At 41.5% G+C, this 16,057-nt stretch overlaps 1 protein-coding gene across 2 annotated transcripts in view; it reads left to right on the forward strand.

Moving 5' to 3' along the window:
• Nucleotides 1-16,057, forward strand: part of PDE4D (phosphodiesterase 4D) — a 756,150-nt gene that overhangs the window by 685,353 nt on the left and 54,740 nt on the right. The window lies entirely within an intron of this gene.

The raw sequence follows: 16,057 nt of genomic DNA on the forward strand, positions 1-16,057 counted from the left end.
TGCATACACACACACTGTGGCCAACTTAGGCAGGAGCCTACCTATTAGCCTACCAACATATCTTTGAAATGTGGGAGGAAACCCACACAAGCACAGGGATAAAATGCAAATTATATGCAGATAGTGCCCTGGCCAGAATATTAAACATAGACCCCAGTGCTGTCAGGCAGAAGTAATAATCACGAAGCCACTGCGCTGCCCCAGTCAACTTCAATTTTAAAAATATACCAGATTTCAATATAACATGCAAGGGGTACGTTTAGAAACTTGTCTTTGTTACCGCTAAACAACCAATCATATTCAACCTCTACTTTTTTTTTTATAAGTGAAAGCCTAAATGTGATTGGCTGCCATTAGTCAGTAAAGGCTTATTTCAGACACTTTGATAGATGAGGCCTATTGTGATGTATGTGCTTTTACAAGCTGTATTAAATAGAACAGTACCTTTTTAATATAATGAATTGCACTATACAACATGTATGGCAGTTGTCCAGACCTAAGACTATGACAGCTGCATAATCCCTCTCCGGTGTAGAATGTGTTGTTATGCAATGGCTACACAAGTCTATGTGCGCAAGTTTTTTATCTTCACAGGAGGCCATCTTAATCTGGTGTTAGTGACGCATGCCAGTAGTGGTGTCAGGAGCGCTCTTCAACTTATGTTCTAAGGTCATGAGCTCCACAGAAGATAATGCACTTAGCAAAATTTGAAGCTATACTTACATTTCCTTTGTACCATGGTAGTGTGGGATCAGATGTGTGACGCCTGTCCTGTAGATGCAGATTTCATATTATACTGTATACAGACATAGAACAAGCCAATGGGATGAAGGACTACTTACTGTTATCAGTATTATGGCTACATACATCTGATGTATAACACTGGTAGTTATTTAATACTACCATTGTAGAAGTGAGCGTCTGCTGTAATTTGATGAAATGCCAATTTGTTTTTTGGTTAATTAGACAGTCAGATTGCGCCATCTATTGAAATGTGTTTGTTGGGCTTGGTGGACACATTAGCACCCATAAATGTGATATCTACTCTACTCACATTGCTCCTGTACTATGCTCACTAAGTGATGATCTTATCATGGAAGAAACCGCTCGCTCCTACCCTCATCGCTTGGAAGTCATTGATTAACAAGGCTCTACCGCTGTATGAAGCTACATATCTCAGTAGAGGGGTACCAGATAAGTTTAAAAAGGTGTGGGGTGACTAGATAGATGATGATTCAACTGCATCCAATTAATTGCCTCCTGCTGAATAGCTAAACTATGCGGCGGGTAGTGAGGCTTGTGTAAGCCTAGATGGGAACCTATAAACCCTTTTACTATTGCTATTTGGGGATATCATACTTTATATAATGATTGTATATGTCCAACACTGAAGAAGCTTTTCCTGATGTTGAGGAATTTCAAGCCCCTCCATTACCATCTTATAGGAGGGGACAGGATATGGTTATCAAGTCCAGAATTTCAAAGTGAGAAAGTGATGGGAGTACCCACATTTCTTGGAGGAACTGTTCCTTTCCTTGCCTTGTGTACAATGTTCCATTATGATCAAGGCAGGGACATGAGCAGTCAGGGAAGGCAGGTGAGACAGGGCCTCACTCGCCATGCACATAAAAAATATATATAAAAGCAAAGGAGAAGGCATTCAAAAAATACAAGGCTGGGGATGATCATTATCAGCATTCAGACTTTACAAAGGATGCAACAAGAAATGTAAGGATGCAATTAGGACGGCTAAGATAGAACACACAAGACACATAGCGGAGGAGAGCAAAAAAATCCCAAGAAATTCTTTAAGTATATAAACAGAAATAAAGGGAGGACAGACCATATTGACCCCATAAAGGATTATTAAGGAAATCTGGTTACAAAGGGGAGATGGCGAAGGTATTGAATTTATTCTTCTCCGCATTCTTCACGAGGGAATCTGGGACTTCAGTAACCAAAACTGCAGTATTTATCCTCATGACACATCACAGGAAGCACCTCCATGATTAACAGAGGACAGAATTAGAAATACTTGGGATAATTGAGTACTGTCCGTGATACTTTTTTTTATTTGCGCTACCGTAACATACAATTTTTCAGGACACGCTTTCGGATATGTCCCCTTCTTCAAGGTCCAAGCAGTACTGATTCACAAATGCACCTCGAGGAAGGGGACATACCCCGAAAGCTTGTCCTGATAAATTGTATGTTAGTGCAAATAAAAAAAAAGTATCACGGACAGTACTCAATTTTCTCTGTCACAATTGCTCTAATACGGCTACAATCACATCAAATAGACTTGGGAAACTTAACATTAATAATTCACCGGGACCAGGTGGCTTACACTTGAGGGTCCTTGGGGAACTCAGTCAAGTAATTGCCAGACCATTGTTCCTAATTTTTACTGGCAGTCTGCTGACTGGAATAGTACCAGCTGATTGGTGCTACGTTGGATTTTCTCCAATATTTTAAAAAGGAATAAAATACATCTCTGGAAATTACAGACCAGTTAGCCTAACATCAATAGTATGCAAGCTCTTAGAGGGGATGATGAGGGACTATATACAAGATTTTAGTAATTAAAATGGTATCATTAGCAGTAATCAGCATGGATTCATGAAGAATCTTTCTTGCCAAACCAATCTATTAACCTTCTATGAGGAGGTGAGCTGCCATCTCTAGATAAAGGAAGGCCCGCAGACGTGGTATATCTGGATTTTGTAAAAGCATTTGACACAGTTCCCCCAAATGTTTACTGTACAAAATAAGGCCCATTGAGTACATGGATTGAAAACTGTCTAGAAGGGCGAGTTCAGAGTTTGCTGATAAATGGGGAGTACTCTGAATTTTCAGGGGTGGGTAGTGGGGTCCCCCAGGGTTCTGTGCTGCGACCAATCCTATTTAATTTGTTCATAAATGACCTGGAGGATGGGGTAAACAGTTCAATCTCTGTATTTGCGGATGACACTAAGCTAAGCAGGGCAATAACTTCTCCAGAGGATGTGCAAATATTGCAAGAAGAGCTGAACAAATTTTATGGGGTGGGCAACCACATGGCAAATGAGGTTCAATGTGGAAAAATTTAAAATAATGCATTTGGGTGGCAAAAATATGAATGCAACCTACTCACTGGGGGGAGAACCTCTGGGGGAATCTAGGATGGAAAAGGACCTTGGGGTTCTACCGTAGTAGATGACAGGCTCGGCAATGGCATGCAATGCCAAGCTGCTTCAAGCAAAGCAAACAGAATATTGGCATGCATCAAAAAGGGGATCAACTCCAGAGATAAAGCGATAATTCTCCCACTCTACAAGACTCTGGTCCGGCCGCACCTGGAGTATGTCGTCCAGTTCTGGGCACCAGTCCTCAGAAAGGATGTACTGGAAATGGAGCGAGTACAGAGAAGGGCAACAAAGCTAATAAAGGGTCTGGAGGATATTAGTAATGAAGAAAGGTTGCGAGCTCTGAACTTATCTCTCTGGAGAAGAGACTCTTGAGTGGGAATATGATTTCAATTTACAAATACCGTACTGGTGACCCCACAATAAGGATAAAACTCTTCTGCGTAAGGGAGTTTAACAAGACTCGTGGCCACTCATTAAAATGAGAAGAAAAGAGGTTTAACCTTACACCGCATAGAAGGTTCTTTACTGTAAGAGTGGCAAGGATGTGGAATTCCCTTCCACAGGCGGTGGTTTCAAGGGGGAGCACTGATGGTTTCAAAAAAACTATTAGATAAGCACCTGAACGACCACAACATACAGGGATATACAATGTAATACTGACTAATCACACACATAGGTTGGACTTGATGGACTTGTGTCTTTTTTTCAACCTCACCTACTATAATGTAAATAAAGACTACGATTTACATTTTTTTTATGGAAATATTATAAGTTATTTTTATTCTTTACAGGTATCTATATGAATTAACCATAGACGCTTCCATATTATTTGTCCTTGGAATATTTCGCTTCTATGTTTCATTGTATTGTATCTTAATTGAAGCGATTCAGGTGTTGCTAATTCCCAGTCCAGGAGAAATGTGTTATATAAAGAGTATATGTGAGTTTGACTTCCATGCTTGTTATACTTGATGAAGGATCCTGACAGACCCAAAACTGTTGTCATTTTATGAGTTTATAACTCTCTTAATAAATCTACAAGAAGCTGCAGAATGGACTTTTTTGTTTTTCTATACATTGGAGTTTGGGTGATCTCTGTTATCTGCTGTGCACCTGAAGAATCAGTTTGTTGCTGGGCATGTGGTGCCCTGACCAGCTTATACAATATATAAAAAAATATATATATATATATTATTACTTTACAGCAGACAGTTCATAGGCGATACTTGATCAGGGGTTGGAGGGGTGACTTTGTATATTAAAAAAAAAAAAAAATAATAAAAAAAAAGCACCATTGTGTATTTGGGAGGGTCCATGCCAACCCTTTCAGCCATATTTATGAAGGACTAAAGAGCTAGCTGGTGTGCTGGAAAAAAACGGATACATTGTATTTGAATGTGAAAAGTGATGTATTTGTGGAAAAATTGGAACAAATGGATGGAGAAGCCGTAATTTTACATACACCACTGTCATCTTGTCACTACAACTGAAAGACCATTTACATGTTCCATACGTATTTTAATAAAATTCAGCAAAACAGCTGAACCAATTGAAAGGCTATGAAAAATAGCATATGGAAAAATAGTGAACAAACCCAGCAAACATTTATTTTTGTAAACAGGATAAAAGAAGAAAATCCCACCATAAACGGGTGTGCAAAAGTTGTTGTTGGCTTTTAATAAAGGCCTTCTAGATTTATGAAATTATCTTCTCTTTGAACATTAGAGGGCAGTATACACCAGGAAATGTAGCTGTCACCAGTAGGCATCCCCACCTACAAAACATTTTTTACAGCCATAAATGTACGGGTTCAGTTTTATTGTCCTTTACATATTTAATGTCCTTAAAAAGAAAGGTAAAAAGAAGACGGAGTTGTCCTAATTTGCGCAGAAATTATAATCATTATTGGCCCTCTAACTGCAGCATGTTCCATTCTCTGTATAAAATGTTCCCTTTGTACAAAATGACTAATAATGAGCTTTTTATCTAGTATGTACTGTTTGATACAATTACCGCTCTTCCTCAATTCAGTTACATGTTCTTGTACTCTGCTTTAGAAACGTGCCTATCAATAAAGGATTTAAGCGTGGCGCAACAAAAGATAGGCATGGTGGCTTTTATGTTTCACTTTTTAAAATCAGAGGGTGCCACACGCTAATTTCTCCCTTTTTAAATTGGGCTTTTGCTTTGTAGTTTATATATAAAACTGCTTTAAAGTCCTCTATGGAGTGACACAGTGGGCTCCTCCAAATCCTCCAAATGCTCTATGCAGTCAATATACTCACTGCTTTATGGGATGTCTAATCCTTCTCCTTTAATAGTAAAAGAATCATAGAGTCCTAATTGGTAACCTCTGAAATTGGGTTTACATTCCAGAAAATAAATACTTTAAAGAAAAATTGTTGCCAGGCTATGGTCATTCAAATATTTACAAATTCTTAAACAGTAAATAGGCTTTAAAATGTAAGCCAGGGATGACCTCTGTAGTTACATCTTCTGTGGAGTAATTCATCCTGAATTTTCCCAATAGAAGCAGTGAAGTTGGGCACTTTTCTTTCTCCTCTCCCTCTGTGCACCTATTCTGTGTGTATTCTTCCTCTGCTCCTGCTCGGTGTGTATCCTTCCTCTGCTCCTCCTCTGTGTGTATTATTTTTCTGCTCCTGCTCTGTGTGTATCCTTTCTCTGCTCCTCCTCTGTGTGTATTCTTTTTCTGCTCCTCCTCTGTGTGTATTCTTTTTCTGCTCCTGCTCTGTGTGTATTGGTCCTCTGCTCGTGCTCTGTGTGTATTGGTCCTCTGCTCGTGCTCTGTGTGTATTGGTCCTCTGCTCCTGCTCTGTTTATTGGTCCTCTGCTCGTGCTCTGTGTGTATTGGTCCTCTGCTCGTGCTCTGTGTGTATTGGTCCTCTGCTCGTGCTCTGTGTGTATTGGTCCTCTGCTCGTGCTCTGTGTGTAATCTTCCTCAATGCATAGTGGCACAAAAGTGACAAAGGTTAACGTATATCAACAAATTACACAGTGACACAATTGGGGAATAGCAATATGTATGTCATGTACCTGATAGGAGACAGAGTTGATGAGGTCAGCCTCTCTTATATCTCCTGTCCTGGCCCCACTGAGGATGAGACAGAGGAAGCCGGAGAACGGGAGGGACATGACTGCCTGATATGGATGGCTTCGGGCCAGCAGCCTGTCAGGACTCAGGGCTCTGGAAGCTGGAGCATACAGCGGTGTGCAGAGCTGGAACAGAAGACAGCCAGGCAGACACTTGGAGGTTAACAGAAGCCGGGGTCACAGGCAGAAGCAGAGTCTCTGGAGTAGCCATCAGCAGGCAAGCAGTGGGGTATCAAGTCATTAGCAGTCAGGAATGGAGCCAGGGCAAAGGTAAATGGCAAGACAGGAAGAAGATACTCTGCCAGGGTCAAGGAACAAGCCAGGTCAGCAATCAATGAGAGCATACAGGATAAACCGGAATACAGGATACAGAAAATAGAAGGCTGGGCTCCCTTTAAATAGCCGTCTGGCGCCCAGAGGGATTGTGCCCGCATGCGCACTGGCGATCGTGGATTCCCACGCGCGTACCTGTTAGCCGCTCTTCGAGACAAACCATGCGAATGTGCACATCTATTTGCCAGACATCTCCCAGATATTTCCTGACAATAAAGCAGCAAGTCCCAATGATGGTATATTGAACTAAAACAGATAAGTCCTTGAAGATAATTAATGTATGGAAAGAGCACACAAGGTGTTAAAAAATCTCCTCCTGTGAATATTACGATTACATTGACAGACACATGTGACTCCACCACCACATGGAGTGCAGGCTTACCAGCTTGCACAAGCTGACTCGTCGTGTACACATGACCGGACTTTTCAGCAGACTAGGTCCAATGGTCTTTCGGTGGACTTTCCGAACGGACTTGGACACACAATCGCACCAAAGTCCGACGGATTCAAACGTGATGACGTACGACCGGACTAGAATAAGGAAGTTCATAGCCAGTAGCCAATAGCTGCCCTAGCGTTGGTTTTCGTCAGACTAGCATACTACAGACGAACTGATTTTTCGACTGGACTTGAGTCCGTCGGAAAGATTTGAAACATGTTCTAAATCTAAAGTCTGATTTTTAGACAGCAAAGGTCCGATGAAGCCCACACATGATCAAAGTATTACCTTTGCTGTCGAGAATGTCCGGTCGTGTGTACATGGCATAATACCCAGCCAGGGCCTATTCTTCTAGGAATAGCAAGCGAATAGCAGATCCGACCACAACAGCCTCCAAACACTACTAGAGAGCGGATAGACTTGGTAGTCACAGGGACTTGGAGGGCTCCAGGGTCCTCGCTCAGCACTCATGTTCATATATGCGATCATTAGATGTGGTGGCTTCATCAGTTTTCTTTGGTTTTTTCCCCCCTCTGTTTTCACCAGGTGATCTGGGGAAATGTCACTGCTCATTATGAATAACTTACCTGAGAACAAAGCCCCCGAAGCGGTCCTCCGTCTTCATCTTCGCCGCTGCCATGTATCCTGGAGTGACTTCCGGGTCTTGCTGTTCTGGCGCTGTGATTCGCCAGAGCCGCGATGATGTCACTCCCGCGCATGCGCACGGGAGCCGACACAAGCGGCATATCGCAGTGATCTGCGGCCTGCTCAGTGCGCCTGCGCGCAACTGTCTACGGCACATGCGCCGTAGACAGCGGTGCCAGTCTTTTTGTAAATATCTCCTAAACCGTATAGGTTTAGGAGATATTTCTTGGACCTACAGGTAAGCCTTAATCTAGGCTTACCTGTAGGTCAAAGTGGTTTGTAAGGGTTTAAACCACTTTAATTTGTCTGTATGCATATACTCCAAAGACATGCTGGTCGGTTAATTGGCTTCTATCTAGATTGGCCTTCGTATGTGTACATATGGATGTGAGTTAAGGCTTGCACACCCGAAATCAGACTTTCGGCATTTGTATATAGCTGTCAGACAGAACAAAAAGGCAAAGCGGGGGAGATCGCCACACTAACACCAATAGTTAGTGTTAGTTTGGGCATATGTCAGTTTTTTTTTTCTCAGCCTGGTGGGTTGAATACTACTTTAGGGATCTTAGCTCCCTGAGGGCGGGGACTGATGTCAATGTACTGTGTGTGTGTGTGTGTGTGTGTGTGTGTGTGTGTGTGTATATATAATATATATATATATATATATATATATATATATATATATATATATATATAATATATATATATATATATATAAATATTATTCTATTTAGAGCTGCACGATTAATCATTAAGAATCAAGATCACTATTCTTTTCCCCCTCTCGATCTTAACAAAGCATTTTCCCTATTCTATGCAAAGTGCTCAAGCCGAAAGCTGTAAAAAAAAAAAAAAAAACAGGCAGTCTGCCAAGTTTCATAACATTCCTCAGTTGCTGGACTAACTATAAACCTTGTAACATTTTGTTTTTTAGATCAAAGGGATGAACTTGTCTGTAAATGAGGGAAGTTTATCCACTTAAAGGAGAAGTCCATACTGAGCTTGTTTTGGCTAGACTAATCCTGTGGGTCACAGGAGTGCATTGACTGAAGTCTGCTCTCTGCTGATGTCACACAGATCAGTCCAGGCACTGCGTCATCCCACCTCTGGGAGTCTGGACCCGCCAGGTGCCTGGACTGATGGCCGTCTCGTCCTCTCAGTGAGCCACTGAGACGGCCGCTCACTGCTGCTACACAGCTCCAGTGAGCGTGTAGGAGCAGAGCAGGAGAGCTGCTGATTGACAGGAAGCAGCTCTCTGCTCGGGGAGCTAAGAGAACTGAGCCATTAGCGATGTTCAATGGCTTGGTTCTCAATGCAGAAGGGGGGTATGATTATGGGGGGAAAAAATCCCATTCTCTTTTAAAGACTAAACCTTTTTCTGACACTTGTTGGTTTCAAGTTAAAATCATTATTTTTTGCGAGAAAATTACTTAGAACTCCAAACATTATGTATATTTTTTTTTAGCAGAGACCCTAGAGAGTAAAATTTTGCAATATTTTATGTCACACTGTATTTTGTGCAGCATTCTTTCAAATACTACAGTTGTCCTAAAGTCAGAAATCGGACTTTAAATCTGAAATATTTCCTTTCATTTCTTGTCCTGGTAATGCAGCAGGAAGTGAAATGAATTGTCACTAGTGATGGAAATCCTATCCTAGGAAGTTACCACTGGAACAAGTGTCCCTGTTGGAAGTTTTCCCCTCTATGGTTTGGTGACATCTATAACATTTTGAATTTCCCTTCATTTTCAGTTGGATGACATTTGTCACCGGGACAAATAGAGAGGCCACAGGCAGCAATACAGACTTAACAGGGGTAACCCATCCTTATGCTGTCCAAGCTTAAAAAAAAAACTTGCACTATAGATTAACTTTTTTAAGTTTGTTTTTTTAATTTAAAGGGGAACTCTCAGCAGAGGGAAAAGAACAACCTACTCATTCTGCATTCGGCATTAAGGCGTGTTGCCATTCATAATTGTGCATCAATTAGCTTCGCACTATTGAACGTTAACTCCTGTCTGGTTAAATAATGAAGTCTGCCCTTCCTCCTTACCTTATCTCACCTTACCTTTAATCTGTGGTCCCTTGGCAGCTATTACTCCAGTGTTCCCTGCTCTATTTTGTATTGTGCAGAACCAGCAGTGGGCGCTGGTCATGTGATATATTGTATCTTTATTAGAGCCGCTGGACCAAACAACTTTGTATTGTGCAAAGAGGGGAGGCACAGATTTCATTGAATTGGCCAGTGTGGAATGGGCTATAAAGCCCAACTCTGGGCAACTAAACATTTATCTCAGTTTGTTTGCTTGTTTACTTCTAGAGAAACAGTAAAAGGAGATTTATTTGCCCAATTCTTCCCAGGCTAGACCAGTCCCTGCAGCATCTGCACCCCCATGTTCCTCTAGTCTAGGGTCTTGACATCATCAAGAATAGAGCAGGGCCCATAGCTCTGCATTGTACATGAGGATGCCGAGGGACAGTCAATTGCCTGATAGTGGGGGGAGTCCCACATTCCACGGGACTAAAACTGTTATTCCTCTCCCCTAGATAAAATGAGCAATTAACCCTTGCAGTGCATGCACAGCCCTACTGCATTTAAAGTTTCCAGGAGTTGGGCTTTGAAGAGTATGGTAACCCTAAAAAAAAAGAGATCCTGTTCACTTATAGCAGATTCAACAGCACAGTGGTTATGCTGACTAATTTGCCCCTCTCTAAACAGTAAAAAAACAAAACCTGGCTGATCCTGACACTTCCTGTGTCCTGACCACGATAATCAGGGCTGCTGAGCCCTGACTACAGTGGTTAGCTTATGTGCCTCGCCATTTTCAGCTCTCCTCTGTGCTCCTCACCCCTCCCTGCCTGTCAGCTCCGTGTCTGTGTCTATCTCCCCCCCACCGCTATTATTAAAAAATAAGATTACAAATGGTCACTGTCAGCCCCTCTATTATAACGAGGCATAACACAGGGTAAATATTTTTCTAAAAAGAAGCTTGTATATGCCGTTTTACAGCTATCTTCAGGCTGGTCACGCAACTCCCGGCTGGTATCCTATTCCAATCCAGGGCTACTATGGGAGGGGCTGAGCGGCCACGTGACTTCCCCGGCTGACATCAGAGGGAGATCGCAGCCCCTCCTGCAGTAGCACTGGATCAGAGTAGGAGACCGGCCGGGGAGTCACGTGACCGGCCTGAAGATAGCTGTAAAACGGTGTTTACAATCTTTGTTTTAGAAAAATATTTACCCTGTGTGTTTAGAGTGGCTGGCAGTGACCTACAGTTCCAACCACTTTAAGGCAAACATGATAGCTGGCTACAGTAGAGAAAATAATTATTCGATCCCCTGCAGATTTTGTAAGTTTGCCCACTTACAAAGAAATTAAGGGTCTATAATTTTTTTTTTTTATCATAGGTGTGTTTTAAATGATAGAGACAGAATATCAACAAAAAAATCCAGAAAAAAAAACACATGATAAAAATGTTACAAATTGAGTTGCAATTCAGTGAGTAAAATAAGTATTTGATCCCCAAGAAACACACGTCTTAGTACTTGGTGGAGAAACCCTTTTTTGGCAAGCACAGAGGTAAGACGTTTCTTGTAATTGGTTACCAGGTTTTCACACATCTCAGGAGGGATGTTGGTCCACTTTTTTTTTTTTTTTTTTTTTTTTTTTACAGGTCTTCTCTAAATCCTTTGCTGTTGCTTGGCAACTCAGTTTCAGCTCCCTCCTTAAATTTTCTGTAGGATTAAGGTCTGGAGACTGGCTAGGCCACTCCATGACCTTAATGTGCTTCTTCAGCTACTCCTTTGTTGCCTTGGCGGTATGTTTTGGGTCATTGTCATGCTGGAAGACCCATCCATGACCCATCTTCATTGTTCTGACTAAGGCAAGAAGGTTCTCAGCCTAGATTTTACAATACATGGCCCCATCCATTGGCCCCTTAATGTGGCAAAGTCGGCCTGTACCTTTAGCAGAGAAAGAGCATCAAAGCATATTGTTTCCACCTCGATGCTTGGCTGTAGGGATGGCGTTCTTAGGGCCATAGTCAGCATTTTTCTTCTTCCAAACACGGCCAGTCAAGCTCATGCCAAAGAGCTTAATTTTGGTGTCATCTTACCACAGAACTTTCTCCCAATCCTTCTCTGAATCATTTAGATGTTCATTGGAAAACTTCAGATGGCCTGTACATGTGTCTTCTTGAGGAGCGCAGGGGGGGACCTTGCGGGCGCTGCCGGATTTCAATCCATGGCGGCGTATTGTTACCAACGGGTTAATTTAGTGGCTGTGGTCCCAACTGCCTCAAGATCATTTAAAAGCTCCTGCCGTGTAGTTGTGGGCTGATTCCTCACTTTTTTCTCATGATCATCCTTACCCCATGAGATGAAATCTTGCATGGAGCTCCAGGCCAAGGGCAATTGATGGTTATTTTGTATTTCTTCCATTTTTGAATAATCGCTCCAACAGTTGTCTCCTTCTCACCAAGCTTCTTGCTGATTGTCTTGTAGCCCATTCCAGTCTTGTGCAGGTCTACAATCTTGTCCCTGATGTCCTTTGACAGCTCTTTGGTCTTGCCTATGTTGGTGAGGTTTGCAGAAGGAGGAGATTCTGTGGACAGGTGTCTTTTATACACATATAATAAGTTGTCATTGGGATCACCTTAAATTGTCAGGACTAATCTGTGTACCACATGAGTACATACTGTAGGCAGTGTGTGGGAGCCAGAATTATTGTTGGTTGGTAGGCCATCAAATACTTATTTTATTTATGCAACTCAATTTATACCGTATGTATCATGTGTGTTTTCTGGATTTTTTGGTTGGTATTCTGTCTCTATCATTTTAACATAAACATATGATAAAAATTATAGACCCTTCATTTCTTACAGAATCTGCAGGAGATCAAATATTTATTTTCCCCACTATATTCAGCCCTTCATCTAATAATTGCTAAAAGGATTTTTGCACCCTAAAATATGCAATATTTCGTAATCTGTTGTCATATAAAATAGCCATCATCCTCTGCAGACCATATATAATCTTATATCATCCTGAAATGGAAAGTGTCAGTACTGGCTCTGGGCATCTGGAGTACATGCAGGGCAAGGGTGACTGACCCATAATACGGTTGGTACTCTCTTCTATCTCTGTGGTTTTTACATGCATTGCATTTATTCTGCATAGCTGCAGGCTACTTTTTTTTTTTTTGCACCTTAATAGGAAAAGAAGCTTCTTTTGCCTTTGAACAGGAATCATTTTCTCTGTAGTGTCATAATTTCATCAGATAGAGCAATAGGTCCATTTAGCCACCCAAAAAGGAGAAAGAAAAAGCTAAAATCCCGAAGAGCAGAAAATTGCATTTTCTTTAAACCTAACGCTCCCTTTGTAAGAGTTGGACAAAAATAGAATGTTCGCAGGCAGAGGCTTTTACCTGGGTAATGAGGAGTTATTTGGAAGTAAGTATCTCATTTCAATCCTGCCATACAGGCCTCTTCTGTGGCTGGCTTCTGTGCGTTCACAAATTGGGCCTGATCACCTGGAAAATGGCTTAACTCTGCTAACAAGTCCCAGAAATAATATGTCGTGCTTCTTGTGAAATGTATTTTTGGGAATAGGTTGTTGTGCTCAGCGGCTACCTCTCTAAAATTGATTAGAATACTTTCCATCTAGGGTTTGCTTTGACTTTACATCAGTGGGCAGAGTATTGTACTGCGTTAGCCATCGATTAATGCAGAAGAGTTGAAGGTTGCCATACACCAGTAGAATTTTGCTCTCGGAAAATTTGTTTGAATTTTCTAATGGTTAGTGGGGCCAAATTGAGGTTTTTCTTTTTAACTGTAGTGGCAAGAAAATTCAAAGGAGCAGGATGGAAACATTTTCTCAATTTCTGACTGTGAATGTGGTTTTTGTTCGGAGGAATTGTTATATTTAAACCTGTTTAATATGTCTGGGATTCCATTTAAATAGCAAGTCTGAACTAATTTTTTTTTAAGGGCTTTTGAACAAAAAAAGTTGACAGCTAGAAAGAATGTTCTGATGAACAATTTTTCCTCAAATATTCAAATGCAGATCTAACTACACTGAGCAAAATTATAAATGCAACACTTTTGTGTTTGCCCCTGTTTATCATGAGCTGAACTCAAAGATCTATGACTTTTTTTCTATGTACACAAAAGGCCTATTTCTCTCAAATATTTTTCACAAATATGTCTAAATCTGTGATAGTGAGCACTTCTCCTTTGCCAAGATAATCCATCTACCTCACAGGTGTGGCACATCAAGAAGCTGATTAGACAGCATGATTATTGCACAGGTGTGGCTTAGGCTGGCCACAATAAAAGGCCACTTTAAAATGTGCAGTTTTACTGTATTTGGGGGGGTCCAAAAACCAGTCAGTATCTGGTGTGACCACCATTTGCCTCATGCAGTGCAGCACATCTTCTTTGCATAGAGTTGATCAGGTTGTTGATTGTGGCCTGTGGAATGTTGATCCAATCCTCTTCAATGGCTGTGCGAAGTTTCTAGATATTGGCAGAAACTGGAACACGCTGTCGTGTACCCCGATCCAGAGCATCCCAAACATGCTCAATGGGTGACATGTTCGGTGAGTATGTTGGCCATGCAAGAACTGGGATGTTTTCAGCTTCCAGGAATTGTTTAACCACTTGAAGACCACCTAACGTCGATGTACGTCGGCAGAATGGCACGGCTGTTAACAATCGCGTACCTGTACGTTGCTTTTTAAGTGCCCAGCCGTGGGTCGGGAGCTCGTCGCCGGCGGCACGCTTCGGACCCAGTCGTGGGCGTGGGACCAGCGGACCCGATCGCCGCTGGTGTCCCCGCGATTGGGTCACAGAGCTGAAGAACGAGGAGAGGTAAGTGTAAACAGACCTCTCCCCGTGCTTCCCTGTGTGGCTGTCACCGATCGTCTGTTCCCTTTTATAGGGAAGGACGATCAGTGACATCACGTGCCAGGCCACGCCCCCTACAATAAAAAAACACACATGTCATACATAACACCTACACTGCCCCCTAGTGGTTAACTCCTTCACTGCCAGTGTAATTTACTCAGGAATCAGTGATCAGTTAAATAGCACTGATTGCTGTATAAATGACAATGGTTCCAAAAATGTCCGATGGGTCCGCCATAATGTCACAGTCACAATAAAAATCACTGATCGCCGCCATTACTAGTAAAAAAGAAATATTAATAAAAATGCTATAAAACAATCCCCTATTTTGTAAACGCTATAACTTTGCGCAAACCAATCAATAATCCCTAATTGCGATATTTTTTTAAAATATTTTTTTTACCAAAAATATGTAGAAGAATACGTATCGGCCTAAACTGAGGGAAAACATTTTTTTTATATATTTTTTGGGGATATTTATTATAGCAAAAAGTAAAAAATATTGAATTTTTTTAAAAATTGTCGCTCTATTTTTGTTTATAGCGCAAAAAATAAAAACCGCAGAGGTGATCAAATACCACCAAAAGAAAGCTCTATTTGTGGGGAAAAAAGGACGCCAATTTTGTTTGGGAGCCACGTTGCACGACCGCGCAATTGTCAGTTAAAGCGACTCCGGGCCAAATCATAAAAAGGGGCTTGGTCCTTTGGCTGCAAATTGGTCCGGGGCTTAAGTGGTTAAAGATCCTTGCAACATGGGGCCATGCATTATGCTGCAACATGAGGTGATGGTCGTGGACACTTGCGCGTTTTTTCGGCTTTCAACAAATCAACTTCAATAATATGTTCACTTGCTGTCCAAGTTGAATCCTATTAACTTAAGATGAATTAAGAAAAAAACAGTCAGAGCAAAATAACTATATATAAACAAAAAAACAAAAAACATATGCAGCACATCTCTGCAATGCATGCATATTTCCCTGTGTTTTATTACTTTTTAGTGCCTGCAAATACAGAAAATGATGAGGGCTGGGTGGACTAATTACTCCGATTGAGATAAGTGTGCAGAGGACACAGGAAAGTACTGAATTTTTGACATGATCCACGGGGATATTTTGCACTTATTGGACTGATAGAACACATTTTTAATGGTGCTGTGTATTTAACAGACCCAAAGGGAACCAACAAGGGAAGTCATTGTTAGCATTTACATACTCGGTAAATACATATTATATATGTATGTGGTGCATACTAGCTCATTATGCCTTTTGTCTTGCAGGTGTGAAAAAAAAAAAAATGTAATCGGGTTTACTACCGCTTTAAGCTCATGTCAGGGCCCCAGACTTCTTTTGAGTGCATAAATAGGATCCATGGGGACATATGTTAGATAAGAAGTTGGGCTACTTGTCTGTGTGTGTTAAGACAGCCCATAAAAGTGCACTATCCTGACGCACACACAAACCCACTGCCCTTTAGCAGAAGCTTGGCGTTGACATTAG

This window comes from Lithobates pipiens, unplaced genomic scaffold (genome assembly GCF_037356315.1).
Source record: "Lithobates pipiens isolate NorthernLeopardFrog02 unplaced genomic scaffold, aLitPip1_a1.2 Scaffold_3, whole genome shotgun sequence".
Lineage (NCBI taxonomy): Eukaryota > Metazoa > Chordata > Amphibia > Anura > Ranidae > Lithobates > Lithobates pipiens.